The sequence below is a fragment of the Nicrophorus vespilloides genome, unplaced genomic scaffold (genome assembly GCF_001412225.1).
Source record: "Nicrophorus vespilloides isolate i.1.1-1 unplaced genomic scaffold, Nicve_v1.0, whole genome shotgun sequence".
In the NCBI taxonomy this organism is placed as follows: domain Eukaryota; kingdom Metazoa; phylum Arthropoda; class Insecta; order Coleoptera; family Silphidae; genus Nicrophorus; species Nicrophorus vespilloides.
The window spans coordinates 14516-41009 of record NW_017099825.1 but is presented as its reverse complement, the minus strand read 5'-3'; the positions used below and the strand labels follow the sequence as shown (position 1 = coordinate 41009).

The following is a 26494-nucleotide window of genomic DNA, read 5'->3' as shown; positions in this document are numbered from 1 at the left end:
TGGGGAGAGCCGGCATTTTTCTTATTTATCTGTATCGTCCGGAAGATCCTCATCCTCCTCATCTCATTTCATTTTATCCGCCTCTTGTTATCCTCTCCTCATCCATACATCTTTTTTTTTTGTGTCTTATTTCTTCTAGTTCCTTTTTCTCGCAGTAATGGAAAGAGCAATAAATTCGCTTGATTTAAATCTCGCTGTTTCACCACTCTATTGATTTGCATTCCGAAGGGTGAGGGAGAGGATGAGAGAGCCGTCTTCGCCCGCCGCTTCCACTCCATACACGACATCATATCTCATCCCTTATGGCATCATAGAAAATCCTTAATATGTTCTGTATGAAAGAACTTGTATCAATTGTAATGTTATATTTGGATATAAAATAGAGCAGTATTACCATTTATGGAGCAGACAACAGACTGGCGCGTCAGGGTCGGCCCGAATTGTTTTTCCGGCTAAGCGCGGTGCGGGGGGGTGGAAGAGGATGAAAGGGAGGAGGAGGAGGAGTGGTTGTTGGGGAATTTTCGGCGGCGGCGGTGGAGGCGGCTCGTTTCGTGTGGGGGCGGCGAAGCCCCACCGACGTTGTGCTGCAGTGGTCGATGCGTTTTGCCTCTCCGCGCTTTGCTTATATCGCGATTACAGATCGTATTTTCCACATACACAACATATTCTCCTCTTTTTTTTTGCCATCTCCCTCAAAACAACAACAAAAAAGGAACCTTTAATAAATTCCACCCCTCGAGCGAAACAAATCGCAAAATGAAAAGCAAACATGATCTGTTTTTTCTGTTTTGTTTCAAGTCCATTATATATATTTACAATCCCCTTAGTTTTCTGCAAATTTCCTCGCAGTCGTCTGAAGTATTATTTCATTATTTTTAAGTGTTTCTAAATTAGAAATATAAATCATATTTTAGCAAGAAAAAACTGCGGCCAATAACCCAAGGCATTTTTTTTCAAGTTAAATAGACAACTTTTTCGTAATGAAATAAACAATTATAAGAAATAGAAAATGAACATATTTTCAACATTCGTATTAAATGAATTAGTTAAGAAATTTCTATTATCCAATGGATGAAAATCTCAACATTTGTATTACAAAAGTTTATAACAACTTACATATAGATTATAAATATTACATTTCTAAATAGTAACATTGTATTGTAACAGTAAATTGATACTTTCTACACAATTTTATGAAAATATTAAAGAAAATAAACAATAAAAATTGTATATATTGAATTTTGTTAATGGTAACATATTAATCAACAGTTACTCGCGCGGCGTCTCTGTGACACCAGTAGGTAGAATCAACTGTTAAAACTGCAAATGTGGGACAACCTCGACCTATATACCTTCTTCATTTTTTGTTTGTATTAATGAAAAAAGAGATTTATTTGGATCTAAATATTCCATTTTATCTTTGTGAGTTCTTTCTCTTTTTACAAATAACAAACTAATTTCACAAACTAATTATTGAAACAAAATAAATTTTGTATCGTCTTTTCCTTTTTATCTCTAAGTTATTTCTCTTTTTGAAAATTACAAACCAATTTCACAAACTAATTATTTAAACAAAATACATTTTGTATCGCCCTTTGAAAACTTCAAAATCTCTTTTCGTTTCTTATTAATATCCTACATTAACTTCATCAATTTCCACCACCGACTTCTTACGTTCTCGCAGCACCCTTTTTATTATTGTTTTATTTCTTCTGTTTTTCAGCTGGAGCAGAGAGCCCCGAGAGGTCCATAAATTTTGGAGAAGCTAGAGGAAACGAAATTTTCCGAATGTTTGACGCCGTTTTTCGCGAAGCTCTCCAGCGGTTCCCGGGGACAGCGCGCACGGTTTGTTGTATTTGTCGTCTGGTCGCAGGACATAATTCTTGCGACATCCGCCGCCTCCGACCATCTCGCAGCTCGCCGATGAGTAAAAATTACACTTGGTGATGTATTTTTAGAAGAGAGTAAAAATAATAGAAGCCAACTGTAAATAAATACAACACGGCATATGCATATTATATACTTGTAAAATTTTCCGACCACTCTATAATTATTTATTTTTATTCCCAGACGAAATAGTTTCTTTCTTCCATTCCTCATCAATCCATAATTCTTTCATTTTTTTTTTTTGGTATTGTTTCATATTTATGTTTTCTTCTCTGTTCTGCCTTGCTGCCGCCGCCTCCTCAGTCCGATTTCCGAGCATTCTTTCTCTTTTACTGCGCAACTTGAATTATTTATATAACAATTTGCATACGATTCGCACACAGCAACAACAAGGAGGAGAGAAGCGAACAAACGACACATGCACTGCATGCTAGGCTACTACATACATGCATGCATACATTCTGAGAATGCGAATAAATTCCGATACGAGAGCAATGTTCCGTTTTGTAATAAATATCGTTGTGATGGGAAGGATGAGCGGGATTATTAACTGTAACTGCCGCCCGGTTCGAAGGATGACGTCCTCTGTACGTTCTTCACAAATCGGAGCGAAGGACTTCGGCTGCGGGCCAAAAATAAAGGATTATCCTTGACCAGGACGACGCGTGTTAATCATCATTATTATTCATGCAGAAGACTTCTGTGAAACCGCCATAAATTTCAATTTCACAACGCACCGAGCGGCACCCATCATTTATCTCTCCTCGAAGAACGAAATTACCAATTTTCCAATCGCATTTCGGAAATATATATATATATCCATAAATCCTTGTGAGTGTGACCGGATGAATTACGAAAAATTTATAAGAGAAACGCACTCGATAATAGAAATAGTCCTGAAAATAATTATTAAACTTTTTAATTGATATTTATTAGCGCAAGTTTTATGATTTACTACGTCCTTCCGACCCATTCGCATCGTCGCTCTTTATTATCCTTTCTTTCTCAATTTTTTTTATAAAAAAAAAAACATTTTCTTCAAACTTTTCCATGCGTAGCACAAATATAATTAGATTTATCATTTAAATTGTAAATGTTAATATATCTACTGAAAACTTGATACTTGGAACTTTCAAACAACTTTCAAATTAATATTTTGACAATACTTGTAAAAATCACACGTAGCGAAGTACAAATTACTTGTAAATTGTCACGTAATATTGCCTTCTTACTGATAATGCACGAATGGGTCATCAATGTTTCCAAATTGGGTGAAATATTTGCATTAATACTTAATGATGATCAAATTTTTACAATTTAGTTCAGATTTACAAATTCTTAATAGATTATTAACTACTTTAAGTTAAGTAACACCTCCTAAATAATAGAAAACAATTTGAGTATTGCAAATATTCGTAGTCTATCTAATAAATGGGATTCGATGATGATGCAATACAAAACACCTAGAACATCATTGTTTGCGGTAGAGAATCGAATTACAAATCTGTTCCATTTGCAAATCCCCTGATTGATCCATCGTTTTTAGGGAAGTCAATCAGTTCGGTAAATCCGTAATAGGTATATCAGTATCAGCCGCATCGTGGATGCAAAACGAACAATGTTGAAATTGCAGATTGATCGGTATGAGAAAAAATATATATACAGACATTTTTTTCTAAAGTCTACTACAATTTACGTCTTTCTTATTAGTATGTTGTTTGCAGTTAAATTTCAAATTAAATTAATTTATAAAATTGAGATTGTGTTCTCAAATACAAAAGTAAGTTTTGTGTATTAGTGAGAGAAAAAAATCCATTATTTTCATTAAAAATAAAGTGTACAGAATTAGTTTTAGATATTTTATGAAAACAAACAGAAAAGTTTGGTTTTAGGGATAAACTTAATAAAAAAGATGATTAAATGTATCTAATTCAGAAACGGAAATTTTCAATTAGAAGTGTGAAATAAAAACTTACGAAAATATAATACAAACTTTTTTTCCCTTAATTGATAGTGATTTCTAAGAGATTAATAGTAGTCTAAAGCTGTTTTAAAAGTCAAATCAATTTGATGATACATTTATCCAAATTTCCAATGAATCATATTCGTTCAAAATTTCTATTTACTTGATCCAAAATAATTGTTTTAGAATGAATCACATATTTATTTACTTCTCACAAGCATTATTTGTACTTCATCAAGAATATTTGATATATTAAGTTAACTAAGAGTTAAGCACTATGCTTGTTAAAAGTTATATGTATTCGCTGGATTATTGTTGTAATAAGTTAATAAATCTAAGTATGTATGATGCATTAGTTTTCAATTTCTACCATACTATCAAAGAATCCTAATAATTAAGAATTCAACGTAATTATTAATGTATGAGGAAATATTCTCTATCAATCCTTAACTTTAAACGAATCTTGTTTCTTGATTTTATATAATATGATATTAATGTTATATCTATATATCTTTCAAGCTTTAAATAAAGCCTAATTTTTAATATTATACCCCCAGAAACTGAGGAAAAAGAAGAATAATTATAATAATTATAATAATTATTAAGTCAAGTACATTAATATATAAATAAATGATTGATACACATGCTTATTTTTGTAGTTTATACAAGCTTCAACTAAAGTGTATTAGTAAGATTTTTTTACACGCGAACATAAACATTTATTCTGCGTCTATTCTTCATTAATCCTTAACTTCAAATGAAGTCTATGTACTCAATGAAGAATAAAAGTTCTTAGTAAATGAATTATGTTATTGTATAACCGGATGGAAACTAATTCCCAGTTCAAAGTAGAAACGCACAACAACCAAACCCCCGCATCTTCCATAATTTTAATCCTTCGCAATTAGAATTCCGTATCCATATTTTTCTTTGCACGCTGTCTCCTGCAACTCCACCTCCGCCTTCTCGTCCCATCCCTCTTCCTCCTACACACTGGCTTTACACAAGCTTTTCCACATAAACACTTATGCATATTGTCTCGTGGATGTGGCTTATGCGTGTTTCTGCATGTGCACACGAGTGTCTGTATGTGTGTGTGTGACTGCATCGCGCATTGCGAGGGGGGTCGGTGGGGGGATCCGAAGGGGGCGTCGGGACGCCGAGGGGCCGCGCGTTTGGAGTCTGGCCAGGCGTCGGTGCAGCCTCAGTCCGCACGCGGAGCTCCCGAGCTCCGAGTGCTCTCAGCATCCCCCAATGATGATCGCACATGATGATCACCACAACAACAAACTTTCGAACTGAAAGATAAACAACAACAACAACAACAACGAAAAATATGCGAACCATGCGTTAGCCGAAGTACTTAAACACACATAAACACCATCACCGCACAGAAGAAGAGAGACAAGAGTTCTTCCCTTTACTTCCACCTGTTATGGAGAGCTTAGGATACGAAGGCGCGCCTCCTAAGACCCGAAGAGGCATGCAGACCGACCACCTCACATAATTCGATTTGAGTAAGTCCCACACCAATTTTACGTTGTTGCACTTTTTGTATATATTCAATAGTACCTTTCCGGAAACAGAGCTCCATTGCGAGAGTTATTTCTCCGACGCGCCGCGCGAACGTCTATTAATAAGAACATCCTAAAAATAAAGTTCACTAATTAAACGCTCCATTCTATGAAGTCCCCCGGCTTCTTTAATGCGTGTCCTCCTTTTTTTCATCTTCTTCTTATTCTTCACTCGTTTGTTCACCGTGCAACCTACGCTAGATTACCAAAGAGAAGATCAGTCGAAGGGTAGAGAGTCGTTGAGAGAGTAAATAAGGTATACCTTGGCTTGAAGCTCGTTCGCAGCAAACTGAGGAGCCGAGCTTCGAGACGACTGCTTGCACGTATGTAAACATTGAAGTGCACCCCAGTTGGCTCAAGTTGGTCATCCCTGTGCCAACTGGAGCCGTCAATGGACACGCACATTGGCATCCCAGAGAGTGTTACTCCAATAAAGAAACCTTGGCTCCAATAACGGGGAAATCCCCGACGCACGCCAAAATTCCCGTGAATGCCCCTCCAACACACCCAGCTCGTTTCCCGCCAAAAAAAAAATCACTCTTTCCGATCGTCGCGGAAGCAACCACTATTCCTCAGTTCATCGCATCGTCAAACAAATAAAAAGTATAAATAGTAAAGAAAACGGAAAGACGAAGATTTATAAAAAAAATATAAAAGAAGAATGAGAGAACAACCTGAAACCAGCACACACACAGAGCATCTGATTTATATCAAACTGCAGTTTGACTGCATTGCAGAGCATCAATAAATTCAAGATGTATTTCCCTTCTCCGGCCACCCCAAATTGCAATCGCCTCTGTTTCGTTCCTTTATCTCTACGAACCCCCGAAAGAGAGAGAAAGAGAACAATTCTTACGATTCTTTTTTTTTCGGGAGAAAACTTTTCTGCATCGTAACGCAATTCGCGGAGAAATCCGTACAAGATTATGAATACTTGATTATACACCATGCGTTTAAAAAAATACAATTTGTCCATCAACTAACTCATTTGAACAATAATTAATATATTACAAAAGTTATATTATTTTAAAATACATTTAGTACTTATTACCTTTTGATAATTTCTAATAATAAATTAATTTGTTTGAAAAGCTTTGAAATTTAATCTATTTAATAGAAGCTTTAATATTTACCTAAATACTGTAAAATTTATAGATTTTATTTTTTTTAATGTATTGAAATTGAAGACTTATTATTGAATTACATTTTATTAGCATCTCGTATTTACAAGTAACCATGGATATACAATAAAAATACTGTATTATTTTATAAAGATTTTTAGTTATTTCTTTGTAATTTTGTATAGAAAATGATTAAAAAAAAACGTAAAATTTAGAATAATGTTTATTATTGAATAAAACATACATAACAAATTAAAAATTATAATTAATTATTAAATAATCTTAAATAATGAAACTATTTCTATTGTTAGATACAAAATTGTTTGAAATATTAATTCACAACATGAAATATTGAAAAAAAAACTGTTTTAAGTGTTTTTCAATTTGATATTATTTTTTACATTTATTTTAATATTTCTGAGTTTGGAGACATTTCAAGTCAAAACGTAAATAATTATATAAATAGGAAGAAATATTTTGGTCGATAGTCGAAAGAACTAATCAATTTTGTAATTTATTATAATGTTTATTAAAACATTTATATAATTATAACCCAAGAAAAAAAGCTGCCAGTTTTAAAAGAAATTTGATTATTGTATGTTAAAACGTTTTACAAACTTTTTTTTTTTACAATTCTAGTCAATATGGTTTTCTTATTTTTTGACTGCATTGCAGAGCATCAATAAATTCAAGTGTATTTATTTTTCTCTTATACTCATAAAATTGTAATAGTCTCTGTTTTGTTCTTGTTAAGAGAAAGTTCCGTTTAAACTTTTCTGCACGGAAAAGCAACGCACGGATAAATCCTTGCAGGATTATGCGCGAATGCACGCCTGATTATACGAGTCGCATGCGATTGAAAATCCCGGTCCGCTTTAACTGTTATTGAAACTGCGGATTATGCCCATTAAAACCGGAAATCCGCACATTACTATATTTAATGATCAAAACCGGCTTTGGCTCTCCATAATAATCCAATTGTTCGGCCGCGGGGCGAAGGGTTGGATGATGATGGCACTATGCCCTATGGATAATAATGGAAAGAGAGAGAGAGAAAACAGAAAATTCGGCCCGTGCAAATATTTAAATGCATCGAAAATTAAATTCCGATTTGTTTTCGCTCTCAATCGAAATTTATGTGGGGTTGAGAATAAAAAAAATTAGTACTATTCGTGTCGGTGTTATAATAATATAAAACAATGCCTGGAATCTGCTATCACTGCTTTACACAGCTTTCGCACTTTTATTTTTGTCCATTGCAGCACATTATTCCAAACCTAAACAAGTTCATAAAGTTATCTAATAACAGACTGTTATTTGGTTGTGTAACTTTTAACGAAACATTAAACTGAAATGAAAATAATTTACTTTTATTACCACATAAAACCGTTCCAATATTTCCGGATTTTTACTCGTGTAGTGAAGTACTCGTATAGTGAAACAATTGTAGAAAATGATGTAGCAGGCACACAATCCGGGATTTATCTTCTCATTTTTCTTACAATTAATTTTGCTCGTTAAGCGAAATGCTCATTATGTAAGGTTTCACTATATGTTGTTATATTATAATAGAAATCTATTCCATTTATTCTTTCCAAACTAAAATTAAATTAATTGTTTGGTTCTCATTAGTTCACTTTTCAATGAATTTTCCGAGATTTTTCCGAAATTTCTGTACTTCATCATCAATAAAATATAAGTTTTTGAAGTAAATATTTCTTAGTTAAATTTATTTTTTTTTTAAATTTTTCCCGGGATTTTATTTATTTCTTTCTCGTGAAAATGTGAAATAGAAAAATACCAAGAATGATCATTTTCTAAGTGTATATATAAAAAGGATCAATTAGAACTAAAACATTCCATTTTTAAATTTATTAATTTAATATAAAAATTCATCTTTTCTAAGCTAATCCATATAGATTAGACAAGTATATAATAACAAAATAAGCAAGGAATATAAAACTTAACATGCTAATATTTACAAACTTATAAACGAACATAAAAGATAACGCGGAACTTGGGAAGTATTTATATTCTATGAGACATTAAATTTATTATACACACAAAGTTTCTAAATATCAATTTACGGAAGGAACTTTAAGACATATAAAACTATAAATACTAAAGCTTGAAATTATTTCGAAGAGATAATTACAAAAATATAGTTTTTGATGCATTTGTTTTGTCTATAAAACTAATGTATTATAGGATTTTTATTAAATTAATTACATGTATGAATTATTGGAAATTTTTAATAATTTCTGAATAATTTGTAAAAACATTATTTTCTTTCTACACCAAAATTCATATAAAATTAGTTTATTTAAAAATATTGATTTCAAATTATGACATTTAAGTTGAGACATGTTTTTCAATAGCAAAACGTTGTTTAAGTAAACGTATGAAAATATTTACTAAAGCTAAAACGAAATAAAGACACAAATATCGTATATAAATCTTCTCTGGTAACTAAAGAAAGAAACATTATTTTTTGTCAGATTCTGCCTTGAAATTACTTCAGTTGAAAGAGAGAGAAATAAGAGTTTTGTGCACAAATGTTTTTACGAATGACGCAGCTAAATCTAATAATAAGACCGAGTCACGTAAAGGAAAGAAACCCCATTCACGATTAATATATTTCCATCCGCTAATTTACTTCACTAAGTGTATTTTATTTTTAGATATATAGTATTTTTTGTTGATTCCTATACTTAAAATTAAAAGATTTTTAGTATAAATTAATTTAATTATTTTTTTTATAGCTATTTTACAGTTTTATATTGGATATATATCATTGTTACAATTTTTTTGTATTCATTATATAAAATAAAAATTATGTAACTATTATTAGAATATTTGCTAATATTACGATTTATCATGAATTATTATAATTTGAGACGTGCAATTGCATAACATAACTAATAACTTTTATATTTACGTGTAGAAACAGAAAATATTTTACAAATTTTCAGTAATTAATTTTATTTAAAAATTTACTAAACAAAAACCAAATTTTGTCATATTGAATTTGTGAAATTCTTTCTTATTAATTATATAAAAATACTATATTATTAGAATATTTGCGAATAGTACAGATATGTATTAATAGAGAAACATTAAAAATAACTTTTGTTTTCTCAAAATATTTGTGGAATTTTTATGAAATTTATTTATATTACAGTGAGAAGTTGTATGTCGAAATTAATCATTCAGTAAATTAATAAAAGTAGATAGATGAATGTGTATTTTGTTAAGTTATGTATTTAATAGCACTTTTAAATAAATATGGGACAAATATAGAAACATTTTTGTAGTAAAAATTGGAGAGTGAAAAAATATTTGATGGAAGATTTGTTCTATGTAATCAAACTTATTGAGTAAAATAAATAAACATTAAAAAATTGAAAAGGTCAAAAATTCTTAACTTAATTTAAGTCTAAACTTATTCTTAAGATCTTAGATTTGAGATACCTTTTTAGCAGTCACCTTTCATTATTCAGAATGCTATAAATGTTGTCTTTACTTTATATTAATCTACAAACCTTAACTATTAAATATAACTCATAATGCAATGATAAATTCTGAGAGAATATTTTTAATAAAAATAATATTTTTTTTTTACAAAAATTACAGAATTTCATAAAATATTTACATACAAAAACTGTTATGTCATTCAATTATAATAACAGAACAAAGATAAATAATTATAAAATCAACAATTTCACGATATAAATTGTTTTGAATAAAATAATTGTTATTAGAAATTTCAGTATAAAATTTAAATTAATTTACTAAATAAAAATTATATTGAAAAATCTACTAGTATTCAATTTTTATTTCAAATATATTTAAAGATAATTGCTTAGAAATGTTTTTAATAACACATTTGATTACCTTTTTTGTAAATAAATTTATAAATGTGCCCTTTTTCCCAAATTCCAATCAATAAATATATAAAAGTTATTTAACAAAAATGTTGTTTTATTATGCAACTAGACTTATTGGATTTTTATAATTTCTAATAAAAACATCTCTAAATAATATTAATATTATTGCAAATTTCGGATAAAAATTGAAATTAATTTTCTTTCACAAAAGAAAAAAAAATTGACTACTTCTGTTATAAAACTGTCATTTCAAAGCGTTTCCGTGCGGGATGTATTTATAAAGTGATCGTTACAATAAATTTCATTCCGAAAACTAAGTTTATTTTCTATCTCTTCCTGTGAAATATATATAAAATTATTTTTGTTGTTGCGTTGTTCGAAGTTTTCATCGCGATCGTCCTTCGAAATATAATAATTATTCATCGTAGTGCATCGTATTTTTTTGGCCATTCCGTTCGTCGTAAATGTGGACGTGAATTTCTTCAGACTTGACCTATGGTGACGAGCCGGCCAGCGCGGGGACAGGAATAGTTTTAGCTCAACTATTATTAGCGCAACGTTGTATCCCATACGCCCCTCGTAACTTCGTCCTCTATAAACTAAGGAGACCCATCACGCCGGATTATTTATAATATGTATCTTTCAAGGAGGGAATGCGTGAAAATTATCTCTAATCCTAGAACATACACCACAAACTCATCATCCTTTTCATACCCACATCATCTTACTACTACTACCATTAAACCTCTCTATGTTTACTACCAATGATCTAACACTTGCTTTAGCTGCAAACTCAAACAGCAGTAAACAATCCTGGGAATTTAATAACGAGTTTTCGCGCTCGTGTTTACGTAACAATAACCCAAAAGCAATATCGGTGATCCGAAAGTCCGTTATTTACGGACCGGGGCATATATTTACTTCTGTTGTTACGTAATCACGTGCGGAATGACGATCCGACTTTTATGCAATTCGCCGCATGGGGCGGAATGTCTGCAGAAGTGAACGCGGGCGAGGATGCAACGAAAACCATGTCGTCGCCAAAGTTGCTGGGCACCACTTTGGGGCGATATAAATTAGGCCTGGGGTGCAATAAAATATTTTACTTCTACATCCGTTTCGTGACCGAGTTCCGTTGATAAGAAAAGGGCAAAGACCTAGTGCGCTTTTTACAACTGTCCTATCGTTTCTTGCGATCTTAACTTGATGGAATTAAATACACACTTTTAGGTAGAAGTAAATTACAATCAAACATTGATTATGTGCATTACATTTAAACTGATTTCTATTTTATTAATACCTTTACAGTTTTCTTCAACAATTTCTTTAGCTTTCATCATTGTGATGATTAAACAGGCTATGAATTGAAAATCATTATATTATGTAGCTTTCAATAATTGTATTCAATAATTTCTAAAAAAAGACAATTTAAATTTTATTATTTAGTTTTTAAGAAATTTTAATATTCATTACTTGATCGTGGTGACTAACCAGCCTTAATTTCAGAATCTAAAATATTTATATACTGCAGTTTCACAAGAGATTTCTATGTATTTTTTTTCAATACTTTTCAGAAATTATTAAATAAAAAAAAACATTAATTTTATATGATTCGATAAAAAAATTAATAAATTTTAATTTAATTCATCATGAAAAATAAATAGTCTTAGCTTTAGAATCTAAACTATTTATATCTTGTAATTTTACAGGAATAATTAATGAAAACATAAATTTTATATGTTTTGAATTTTAAATTATTTACATTAGAATTTCATCATGCTTTAAAAACCTAAGTTTTGTTATATTTACAGCAGTTTTGATTAAATAAATTTTAAGTTATGTTTCTTTACAATCAATCAAATAAGAGGCTTGGTTTTGGATAGTTTTCGAATTGCAAATGTTAATGTTTTTAACTATATTTTATTATTTTGTTTTCAACAGTTTTTTTTTGATATAAAGTACGGAGAAAAGATATTTTTAATTAATAATTTACAGAAATCTAAAAAATCTGAATTATATAATATCGTAAAGGTGCGTTAATTGACTATTTTTTGGGTATAATATTGTAAAGTATCTATTTTAGAAGTAAAAATCTTATAAGAAAAAAGAAATATTGATGAATTATTTTTTTTCTTTAAATTTATTTTCTTAATAAATTATTGATGAAAACTGTTGAAAATGTAATCATAAAATTGGAACTAGTTTAAACTAAAAAAACATAAATATTTGTAAATTACAATTATTACTTAATAAATGTAATGTGGTTTACAAATATAGAATATTAAATAAAAATTACTTCAAAATTTATATATTTAACTAAATTATCAATAAAAACTGTTGAATATAAAAAATGAACAGTTGGAACATAATAAAAATAACTTAAAAATTTATTTTCAAAATACACAAAATTTAAATTATTTTCTTTATTAAATGATCTACGAAAAGTGTTGAAAATACGTAACAATATATCACGATTGCATTTCCTATTGGGCAATAGATTCCAAGCATTAATTGTGAATGTTTTGATTAGGCGTCGAAAATCTTGGCGTCGACAGACAAATCGGTGCGCGATTCTATCTATTTATTTTGATTTTTTCCTGGACCCGGACCCGAAATTGTTGTGCACGAAACATTTTTTGGCACCGAACGCACACGGGCAACGTAAGCTCTTGCACTCTATTAAATAATACCGTGAGAGAAATGAGTTTTCATTTGATTCGTTTTTTGTTTGTTTGTACAGCGAGATGTACAGAATCAAAGAGAAACACGTCTCTCATATCCATCAATTGCCTTTTGCATATGTTTAGTGAAGGGGGATTTGTTTGCTGGTATTGCGAGGAAACAGGACAATTAATTATGTCGCGCAATGCGAAGGGGAATGAAAATAAATAGCGTCAAGTTTATGGAATTCGTAAATTCCTTCATTATTTGAATTTTGAGACACAATTTATTGTATTTATTCTCCTTGGTGTGTCGCCTATAAAATACGTTTGTTATTACACTATTTCATGTACTTATAAAGTAACTGAGCTATATAATGGTTTAAGTCGTATTTAAAATCTTGGTTTTTGCAAAGTCTTAACATTGTATATATTGAAATAATAGATATAGTAGAAAGATTATTATTTTTCACATTTCATTATTATTTTTTTCTTATATTTGAAATTTATTGAAAAATTAAACAAATTGAGAAACTGAAATACTAAGAAATCCAAAATTTGAAATTTACTGTTAATAATTTGATAAACTGAAATACAGAATAAGTAGAAATTCGAATTTTACTTTAAATTGTGTGAGAAACTGAAATACAGTAAAACTGTTAATAAATTGAGAAACCGAAATACTCAAAATTTTAAACTTACTGTTCGAAATTTATTATAAATTGAGAAACTGAAATACTGAAAAATTGGAAATTTACTGTAAATTATTTGAGAAGTTGAAATACTAAAAAAGTGGAAATTTGAAATTTACTCTAAATAATTTGACAAACTGAAATACTGAATACGTAGAAATTCGAATTTTACTGTAAATTGTGTGAGAAACTGAAATACAGTAGAATTGTTAATAAATTGAGAAACCAAAATACTCAAAATCTTAAACATACTGTTTGAAATTTACTTTAAATTTAGAAACTAAAATGCTGAAAAATTGGAAATTTACTGTAAATAATTTGAGAAGTTGATATACTGAAAAAGTGAAAATTTATTTTAAATTATTTGAGAAATTTCGAAATTTGAAATTTACTTTAAATAATTTGACAAACTGGAAAACTGAAAACGACGAAATTTCAAATTTTCTGTAAATTATTTACCAAATTGAAATACTTAAATTTATACTTAATTCAAAATTTACTGCAAATTATGTGAGAAATTGAAAAAATCAAAATTTACAGTAAAATTATTGACAAAATTAGAAATTCGCTGTAAATAATTTGAGAACCAGAAATATCAAATAAATGGAATTTCGAAGTTTAATATTATTAAATACCGAAATAATCAAAATTTTAAATTTACTGTTCGAAATTTACAGTAAATAAATTAAGAAACTGAAATACTAAAAAAATTGAAATTTGACATTTACTGTAAATAATTTGAGAAACTAAAATATAGAGAAACCCAAAATTTGCAATTTACTATAAATAATTTGACAGATTAAAATACGGAAAAATCTAAATTTCGAAAATTGTAAATAAATTCGAAAAACTTAAATATAGAAAAAATCACTGTAAATAATTAACAAAGTGAAATACAGAAAAATCAACATTTTGGAAATTATTAATGATATTATTGTAATTTGTGTCATCTCACCATTGCTATGACAATTGACTAAAGATTTAATTAAATTTAAACGAATTCTATAAACAAACATAATACTTTTAACGCTAATTAAAACCATAATTCAAGAAGTAATAATTAATAGACGAAAAATGTATGATATTTAGTCAATGTATTTATTCCTATATCACTATAATTTGCCAACTTGGTATAAATCTAATGGAACTTTAGTACATATTTACACTTGATAGTAAACAGAGAAGTGTACTACTATGTTAGAAATATACTAAATTGTTCTATTTTTGTCTTTTTTATGCGCATTACGTTCTCCTTGTCAACTCTTACATTTACAAAATACGAAAAACCGTGCAAAAAAATATACAAAACTTAATATTATTTGAATCATTTGCTTACTAATCAATGAATTGTCTATTTGATCATTGATCATAAAAAAAATTGTGTGAACTTATATCAATATATCAAAAATATCAAATTTTTGTCAAATTTAACGAAAATCTACATTAAAAACATTAAATTTTTTCCAAAAAAAAATGTTTGCAAAATTGAAATAATTTTTGGAAATAATCGATGAGAACCGTTGAAAATGTAACAATAATAATAGTAGTAATAATTAAAAGTCATATTAATTTGTGATATTGCGAATGATTGTTGTGCGTATTTCCACTTTTCAGTGCGGAAAACATCTTCGGAACAAACGAGGATTAAATGCAAATTGTGGTGCGATATATACAAATGATGATAAATTCTAGTGATTTAGAGGCCCGAAAACGGACAGGAACAAATGTATCCATATAAAACGGAATAGAAAGAGAGAAAGAGGAGGAGACGTGGGCCGCTCCGGCGTCGAAAACAAAACATATTTATTTGTTGCCATCGCGTGTTTCCCTTTCTGGATTATTTTTAAAGCTGCCGGTCACCCTCAATATAATAACTCTTTTGTTCTTGTTTTTCTTATTCTTCTGCTTCCAGGCGTTTCCTCCACCATCTTTCCTCCTTTTGAGGACACGACCCCGCGCACAGAAGGCAACCGCCGTCGGACGCGGATCTCTTGTTGACCTGAAGAAGTCCACGTCCCACCGCGTGTCCCCGATCAGGACACAAACCCTCCTTTGCTCGGCCGTCGTCCCTTCCAAAATGACTACAAGATGATGGACACGAGCTGCAGAAACCGGCGACCGTGTCACCGCCGACTTCCGGAACTCCACACAAAACAAGAAACGCTCAAATTTTCACATCGAATACACATTTTGTACATAGTTAAACGGAACGTTGTTGGATCCACGAAAGGATTCGTAGGAAGGATCGAGTAACGTTCCTTTGTGAGGCGAGAAGTTTCCCCGCGGGATCGACTAGATTTGTATATAAGGAAAGTTTATAATTAGTAGTTTTTAAGAAAAGCGACCCGCGCGGAAAACATCCCCAATCCGCATCCAAAGCCCACCAACTTTAAGAAAATAAAATAAAACAAAAAAGAGTACTGCAAGGAACAAAACGGAAACGCGACTAGTACTAAGAATTAAAAAAAAAAGCAATAAACGTAACCCTCTGATGTTTATTATTGTCATTATAAGTAGAGATTTAGGTTTTTAAGCGTTTGTAGCAATATTTTCAATACCACTTAACTAAGTTTTATTTTCCGTTGCATTAAAGAAACAAGAAAAAAAAACGACAAAAAAAAATTGATAACGTACCTACTTATTTTATGCAACTTAATAAACACTTAAGTAATAATACTATATTATAATTAAGACAAGAATGAAATACGTAATTTATATTGTATATTGGATCGTCCGTCTTTCTACCCAGGGATCAGAGGCGATTGATATTTAAAGAAGATGAAAAAAAAAACAAACAAGTTAATAAATATTTAAACCAAAAAAAAAGGAGAGTCCAAGATCGGCCTATAAAATATTAAAAAAAAATATATAATAAAATAATAACATAGTATTTTCAAGCCAATTATATTACTAATTCATATACAAGGATTAAAAAAAAACGAGAACAAAAGTTTAATACAAGGTGCATATTACGGAATTTAGCTTTAGTGACTTTAGTACCAAACGAAGAAAATTTATAAAAAAAAAAGTTGTGTATCTTCGTGATACAAACTTGTAAAAAAAAATTGATGAATACTTATAATAAGAAGCTTCCAAATGCAATGTTTGGATCAAGTTCGGCTAGTGATATATACGAGAGTAGAGATTAGTAGTTTTTGCCCTTCAAACTCTCCCGGATTAAAAAGAAACATAAATAAATTAACAAGATTAAGCAGACAGTCGAAATTTTGTGAAACCCCCTCTATACAAGGGGATTCGGTTTAACACGTGGAGAACGGCTCTATTTAAAGACGAGATGAAATGAAAAATTATATAATATAATAATAATAGCGTATAGTGTGGCCTTTCAGAGACTATATATATATATTATATATACTTATTACGAAAATTATATGATGGAAATTATTGTAAGGTAACGATTATTGTATGATGAATAATAATAAAACAAATAATAATGTAAAAGAAGTAAACATTTAAAAAAATAAATAAAATAAACGCATGGCTCAATATTATGTATATCACACAATTCGAATATGAAACCGATTCAGAAGAGTATTGAATATTATATATTACGTAATTAATTGATTAATTATAAATGGTTCAATTGGAAGAAAAATTATATATATATATATAAAAATAAATAAATAAAGGTTCGGGGTTTCGGCCCTAAGTAAAATGTATTTATTCACTTATGATATTATTATATTGGAATAAAATGGTTTGGAAATAAATCTGTGTTGTTTTTGTTTCTCTTTCCTTACATAAATCCTTTAAGTGTTTTTCAATTAAATGTGAAATCAAATTATTAAAAAGATAAATTATACACAAATTTTGGAAATGAAATAATTTATTTGTTTTTTTTTTTCTTTAGTATCATATTTTTACATTAATTGTAAACATAATTTATTGTATAACAATATACAAAAGGAAATTTTATATTTATTATTACCAATTTCCTTTAAATAAAAATTTATTTAAAAAGGTAAGTATTTATTTTTCTAATATTTACATCATTTCTGTTATAAATTTATATAATCTGCTGTAATTTCAATGAATTTTCTCAGTTTTCAAACAATATTTTTGTTTGTCAATATATTTAAATATACGAATGTTATTAAAAAAAAAGCTTAAAATTCATCACTAAAAGGACATTAAGTAATTTAGTTATCTGGGTTTATTGTCTTGTATGTTATATGAAAAAAAAATCTATGCTTCCGTTCTTTCTAATAGTTTTCTATTTTTTGTTCAAATTGCAATAAAAAAATTACAGTTCTGTTTAATTACATGATCTAAAATATGAAAATTTTGCATGTACTTTTTCAAATTTAACATTTTTCATTTAAAATTTATTGTATATATGGATTTTAATCATTGATTTTTGGGAATATAATAAAAAATTATATTTACAATTATTTAACAAACATTCAATACATTTACTCACAGTTAATAATAATAGAGACATCAAGATTTATATATTAATTTACATAGGTTTTAGTTAATGAAACTTATCTGATAATTTAAGTTTTTCTGCAAAATATATATAGATAAATTTGTACATTATATTATTATTTCTTGGCTGGAAGACTTTTTTATTTCATGAAAATTCAGAAGTTTTGATGATGTCAATGATCAATGCTTTTGTAAAATATATTATAAGTAAATTCATAAGATATTCCTCTGACTTAAAATTTCCAAGTTTATTTCGATTTTAGATGATTTTCAATGTAAGTATATTATTTGTATACTTTGGCTCTTTGTACCAAAAAGTTATCCTACCTCTGCTATATAAAAATGACAAAAGAACAGAGTAGATTAATTGATATTATAAATTAACCCATGTTCAACGTAACTATATGTAAACTGACTTAATTAAAACATTTGTTAATTTTTATTCCATTTAATCAAAGTAAGAATTTTTACAAAAATTAAAAAAGTTTATTGTAATTTCATGTTTACTATTAAGAAATAATTTAAAAATATATTAATTTAAAAAAAAAACTGATAATTTTGTCTGGAATTATAAAATTATTCAAATATTTTGAAAATTTGTTACTTTCTACAAATTTAACATATTTTTTATAGCAGAAGTATTTATTAACTTCTAATAAATTGCAATTAATATTAAGTAAAATTAAGAACAATAAAATATTAAAGATTTTATCATTTGACATTCATTTCATTAAAAATTTAATTGAATTTGATTGAAAAATGGCAACAAGACCTATTTGTGAATCAAAATGTTTTAGTTGTTAATACAAATTAAACTAAACAACTTTAGTTTATATACAAAAGTTTTTATTTTGATGTTTATTAAAATTGATGTAAATAATTGTATATAATTAAAAAAAAAACATTAATGATTCGTTACTTTATTATAAATTTAACTAAAATTGAATGTAAAATATATATAGAAAATATAAAATGTCACAAATTGAATCAATTAATAGAACATGTAGAAAATACCCAGACATTTATAATCACGCTGCAAACCATTCATATGAACGTATTTATAGAAACACACCCGTTGTACACGTTGTCGATTTTGCTTCTTTTTTTTATACTATTTGCTACACAATTTCCGTATCCGCATTCCTGATTTATTTCATCCGCGTCTGTAATTGGATGATATATGTTATGTTATTTTTGTTCATAAAAAGAAAAGAGTGGCCGTAGGAAATCAGCAGCGTGAAAACGAAATGTGCTTAATGGAGCGCCCTGTTGGGTTCACGTTAATAATAACACTGTCGATGTATCCAGTCTCCACAATCTCTTCTTCAATATATATATATTTTTTTCATCCTCTTCTCATTTCTATTTTTTTCCATCCAGATAGATGTGCGTGTATGGTATGCTCATTTTTTTGTTCGTTTTTCTCTTCTCTTCCTTCTTGTCCTCCTTTTGGTCCAGAGATTGCGATGTTTTACAGTGGTAGTAAACAGGCCGTTGTGTGGGTGGCCTTGTGTTGGAGGAGGTTGAATGGGGAGCAAATATGAGAGGGATGTTAGGGTTGGGGTTTTGGGGGGGTTGGTTTGGTTAAGGCTAAGGGCGAAAGCTAGTGCAGAGGCTACATTAGAGGGGGTGCAGAGTCCTATCTCATTCACAGCCAGCGGCCATGCGAGCGCATTACGGATATTTATGGGTCGGAGGATTATCAAGAAAAGGCGGTTCGCGACCATCGATTTTTCAAAACATGGTCCCCCTCAAACGCACACTCATACTAACCATAGATCCAGATTGGATGTAAAGGGTGGACGATGAACAGTTTGTAAATCTATTTAAAAAAAAACGAATGTCAACGATTGAAGGGACGATTACAGATTCCGGAGAGAAACTGCGGTCCTTCAAGGATGTTCGAAATATATAATAGAAGAAAAAAATATATATACGTGAAGGGAATGCGGTTGTTGTTAGCAAATTTAACGTGTAAAAACTGGGGTCTTTCTGCGAGCATCGATCCACCACTACATCGAGGACACATTCAAGTAGTTGTTAGCAAATTGAAGGATGAAAATTAAGTTACCGAAGGCTTTCTGCGTCGATGAAATAATGTTATCACTTAAAAAGTGCTTTGGTCTTAACACTTCTTTATTACATAAAAGAAAATCTTAACTTTGATAGTTATCCAATAAAACATCAATCAAGACATGTGACATTCCTCAACACTATTTCTTAAACTATAAAATTAGTCTTTTTTTGTATTCATAATCTTATTATAGTAGATTTTTTCAATAATTCATTTTTTATTAGTTATTCGTATCAAAACATTAATTCTATATTTTATTTAAGAAAAAAATAAAATAAAAATAAGCATTATACTTAGTTTAACAGTTACATAATAATACCAGTAGACATAATAAAAGAATGAGTATGAATTAAAATATATATTAATATTGTAAACTGAAATTTAGAAGAATAAATATACTTTTTAAATGAGTTTGTAGATATCACCTAAACTTTTAATAAAGTGTAGATTTTGAGCTTTTATATATAAGTTGAAGAACAATTTCTCACATAGTTTTCATAAATTCTGTACTGAGTTATGTTACAAAATACTGAATTATTAATTAAATAAAGATACATAATTAATTCTAAATAAATATATACTAAGAATAAATACTTTTATACTAAATTGTGACTAAAAGAGAAGATAATAAGAGTAAAAAATAACAAGATAAAAACAATCAATAATTTAAAAAAAGATCAATTACACAAATATATAATGCAAACAACAAAATCTTATAAAATTTAACATCATATTAATAAGATACAATTAAGACTATTTAGAACAATCAAAATTCTAATAAAAAATGTTATATATTAACAAAAATATTACTGTATATGAGAAAACCCCATGGTATCAGGGCACTATTAAGATTCTCGTGGGTCCTATGAATAAGTTAGATAGATTCTAATTTAAATATTTTTCTGTTTTTCATGATAAATTCTCGTTCAAATTCTCGACCCAAAAAACTCGTGGTCCTTATGCACTATGCCTATTGGATATAAGATGGCACAGCATAGTACTTTATATAATTTGAATATTATTATATTAAAGTAATTAGGAAAAACATCGTTCAAAAAAGTATAATAGTTCAAATTATCATTTGGGTTCATTTGTTTCAAATTATCTTATATTATCTTAAAGTATATTTTTTGTGTATACCTAAACAGTATTTTAGACAACTTGTATATATAATATTGCTACTGTTTGCAAAGACTAGAATATTTGAAGATTTACCATAAAAATAAATACTTAGAAGAATCAACTTTTATTGTTTACTGATGTTTTTCAGAAACTTCAACAATTGCCAAAGTCAATTTGGTCATAGATGGAATTTGTAGCTCATTATATTCAATAAGCTTGAAAAAATTAGTAAACTATAAATTTAAAAAATGCTGATTATTTTATCAAAAAATCCTGTTTACTATATACTTAAAGTTTCAATAATTACAAAATACAAAAGGTACATTTGAGTATAAATTGTAGCTATAATTTGTATCTACATTAGCTTCATCAATTGAAAATATATATACTAATAATATTAACCTATTGAAAATGGAACAACTAAAAATAATTTAAGAATCATTAAAAAAATGATTTCACTCTTTCCTGTTTGTTGTTAAAAAAAAACTTGTTTTTGACATATTTAGAAGTTTTGTGTAGAAATAGTAGTATCAAATAATTCTTTAAAATTTTAGTTATTTATATTATAACTTTCGAAAATACTATAATGATCATTAAGAAATTTTCAAGATTTTTTTAATTAATATCATCTTGATGTTCAATTCAACTGAGAGGTGTTTTACCAATGGTCGTGACAAATTATTACCGCGTAATGTATGAACAATGGGCCGACGGCCTTGAGGCCTTTCGCCAATGGTATTGTATTAATTAATGCAAAGTACGAATAAACTTCGTAGTGCCAAATAGGCATTAGAGTGTGCAGGAATTCCACTCGTCGAGCGTCGATAGTTCAACTTTGACCCGTTTATAAATCAGACCCCTCCGGTGACAAGTTATTCAGATTTAGCATTTTAGCTCTCTCCTGCTGTTTTCGCCTCTCAACCCCCATAACTCATTATGAATTAATGCGCGATCCTCGTTACATTCGTACCAGCAGAGTTCAAGTGAGAAAGAGGAACAGAAAGAGTTAGAGAATGAGCGTGCACGAGAAAGAGAGAAATACGATCGTAATTCCGGCGAAGCAGACAGAGGGAAAGAGTCAGAGGGATAGGATCTACGAAAGAAATGAAATGAAACAAGAAGATGAAAAAGAAAAAACGAAAGAGCCGAGAAGTCTCACAGTAATTAGAAAAGGTCATTTGGTAACTGCAGGGAACAAAGGGTGGAGAAAGAGAGGACACATCAGCTCCCAGAGATAATTTGCACGATCAACACATTTTTTTCCGTTTCAGTTTAATCCTTCTTTAAGGGGCAGGGAGGAAAAGTCCTTTCCCTGACCCGGAAACTATTTCAATTTATCCCAATTATCATTTGCGTAGCTTAATTTAAAATCGCAATTTCTCTTCCCCGACGCTTTCCGGTTGTGTCGGTGGACTTCTCTCTCTCTCTCTATATATATATGTATATAGATAGATATATGTGTATGCGAGTGTGCAGAGGTTAATATTTTAAATCCGGTTGCGCCGCATAAATCCATGTAACAATTAGCGAATCCTCTTCGCCCCGACGCCGCATCCCCTGCGGTTTCGTGCACACCCTACACTATCTTTCTCTCTCCTTCTCATATAAACACACACACACACATATACTTACCCTTGTTTTGCTCTGCACAAACCGTACATCTAGACATCTAGGCCGTGCCGTTTTTGGGGGGTTAAAGGGGGAGTTGAGAGGGTGCGCATCCCCTTTGACCCCCCCAGTTTCGCAGAAAAGCCAGTGCATCATTGTCGTACCGCTGACCTGGAAATTGAGATAAAATGCGGGACAGCAACCGCCCCCCTTTCTTCTTCTTCACCTTACCTACCTTCATCGTTGCCCCCTTCGTCCCCCACGCCTATCTGCGGTTGGATGCATCTGAAAATCTATAACTCTCCCACCTGTTCACGCCGTTTTAAATTTAAACTTCTTTTCCCACCGCACATAATTATTTTGGGATTCGAACGCCGCCTCCAGCTTCTATAGCGGAAAATCTCAGTCGTCTCTCCTCTCTATACGGTTCGCTCGAATGCAGAGCTTCTTACCTAATACAATTTTTTTTCTCGGCGAGATTGAAAGGCTAGTAGAATCTTCATTTTTATTAAACGATTTCCTGCAGATAAAAACGAACAGTATATATAAAACGACCAACTGAAAGATTTTATTATAGATTATTAATAGTAGACAAAATTTACAACAATAAAAAGGCTAGTAGAATCTATATTTTTAACACAAATTAAAATCAAATATAAAGGGTGTCCCAAAATTTACGCAAGATTTGAATTAAATAGAAAACACAGTTTTTAGTCTTCAGATTGTGATTTTTTTTTATTGAATCATAAGCTATTTAATTCAAATCTTGCGTTAATTTTGGGACACTCTTTATATAACAAATAAATTAAACTCCAAACTGTTATCTTCTTTGGGCCACATTAGAAGAAAACGAGTTGTTTTGGGTCACACATAAATTAATATTTTTAGTCGCAAGTGTAAATTTACGTTTTTTTTTGGGCCGCATTTTGTTAGATCACTGATTGTACTGACCAGCATTAAATTATAAAATATTAATACTAGATTATCAATAATATATAATTTTTCACTTTATGAAACCATTTTTTTAAATAATTTAAAATCAAATTATAAAACGAATTAGTTACTAACAAAAATTGAAAATAATCAAGTTTTTTTTAAAGGAAAAGTACAATCTTTACTTTATACAAATATTTCTATGAGAAAATTTGAAATCAAATTTTTGAAACCAATAAGTAAAGTAAATAAGAATAAAATTGAACAATAAATAAATAAATAAATAAGAAAAGGCCAATCTATATAGACAATAATACAAAATTGAAATAATCTATAATTTAAAGTATAAATATTTTACGAAATATTTCTACTCCTACTTTAGCTAATATTTGTAATAATAAATATTTATAAATTTGTCTGATTTGAAAATGTACTAATAAATTCCTTATTATTCTATCAAAAAATATACTTTGTTTGAAACTAAATTCAAATTTTTAAATTGTATCAGTTAATGCGTCAATATACCACAAGCGCCATCCATTAATCAGAAGCCACACTATATAAATTTCTTTATAAATTCATATATATAATGTGCTTGCATTTTTTTGATATAATTCACCTTAAATACTAATTTTCACAATTAATTCACCTCACATTTCTCCATATTGCACTTGATTCAGGTATAATTGCAATAATATAAAGAAATGAAGAAAATAAAAACAAAGAAGGAAGATTCAAGTCATCAATAGATTCATTTTATAGTTAAACAACATGAATCAATGTACTACAAGAGATTCTAAACAAATTAAATGAGTCTAAGAAAAAGAACTGTTGTTTTTCGATAAATTCAATCAACAACAGCTTTAATTTCCTTTTTCAATAAAACTTTAATTATAAGAATCTATTAAATCAATTTTCTCGATAAATAAATTATTAATTTAAATATATTCTTTATATGTTTACATGTTTGGTGATACTTGTAACTGTTGTCTCATTGTAATATATTAATTTTAGTTATTATTTTAACCAATTTCAGTTATTTAATCTTTTGTAATCTTTTTTAACAATTTTAATAAATGGTCTGTCTTGTATATAATTTAGAAGAATTAATATACATATATTAATCAAATGGATAAATTTCAATATATTTTCATGTGTCTACACTAAAAAGACGAAATTACAATTTAAAACAAACAAAACAAGACTTTTCGATAAATAATGTATGCGAAAATCGTTAAAATTGAAAACAACAATTATTATTTCTCTTTGTATACTTTTAAGGTCATAATAACTTCATTTCTTTTCCAATCCATGTGCGCAAAACGGTTCGAAAAATTCCTTCGCGTAATCTTGTTGCCACATACAGATAACCGACGCACGTGTAAATTTATAAAATGATGGAATACGATACCATTTGAAACTGGTTGTTTTTCAAGTTCGCAACTCTATTACCATGTAAAATTTGTAGTTCAAGTGCGACGATCGTGCTTATCCAACGTGAAGAAGCATCCAAGCAATTATAAATAGCTGCAACTCGCACCATTTGCGTCAATAAAGGAAAAAACATACATTATGTGATTTTTTTTACTTAAGAGTTTGGCAATAAACAGAGGAATAAAATTTCAAAAAAATTGGATTTAATTTACACTTAATGTTTTCACACTTAGTATAATGTTAATATAGACTTGTTTAATTAAATAATTTAGAACACAGAACTAGTGTTCTAAATTATTTAATTACGTTTTTTTTTTGCATAAGATTTTATCATGTTTGAAAATAAACATAGAAATAAAATTTCAAAGAAATTAAATTTACACTTTGTATCATTTTAACGTATATTTTAGATATTCTTGTAATGTGTCGCGGCGAGAGGTACTTATTTTATTGTAGAGTCTATTTTGGGTCAAATTGACCCGTCTATAGTAAATACGTTCTTGACATATCATCAATATTTGTAATTCAAAGTAAAATAACTTTGGTTTCTCATGTACTCATACTGTAATAATAAACGGATCAATACTATTAAAAGACGGGTCATTTTGACCCATAGGTAGTACTGTTATCAGTATACTCGTTACTTATAATTGGTTCGTAATTAGCATTATCAATCCTGGTTTGAATTAACAATTGTTTTTGTAGCCAATTATTGAAGGAAGTTAAAAATAGAAATATTTTATCATATTGATTGTAATAATTAAACAAATAATTAGATACAAAAATAAAAGGTCATTTTGACCCATAGGTAGTACTTGTGTTTCATTTATGTATCCGCGTTCTAAATGATTTATTAACGGTTTTATTTGTCTTGTTTTTGCATATTTGTCAAGATTTTATACCGTTTGACAATAAAAATAAATATTTAAAAAAAAGATGTTTTATGTATATATATTTTTTTCGCACTTTGTATAATTGTAATAAAAGCTTTTTTATTAGTTCAAATTCTTGTTTAATTAAGGTTTGGAACGTTATAAACTTCTAAGAAATAACTGCAACAATTTGTTGAAAGATTAACGTCTAAAAGTTC

The 26494-nt window shown here is 29.1% G+C and overlaps 1 long non-coding RNA gene across 1 annotated transcript; it reads left to right on the top strand.

Annotated features, from left to right (window-relative positions):
* Positions 1-4717: 4717 nt before the first annotated feature.
* LOC108565709 lies at positions 4718-16561 on the top strand. The gene is made up of 2 exons (XR_001891185.1): positions 4718-5367; positions 15697-16561. It is a non-coding gene; the product is annotated as an uncharacterized LOC108565709 (long non-coding RNA).
* The last annotated feature ends 9933 nt before the right edge of the window (positions 16562-26494 follow it).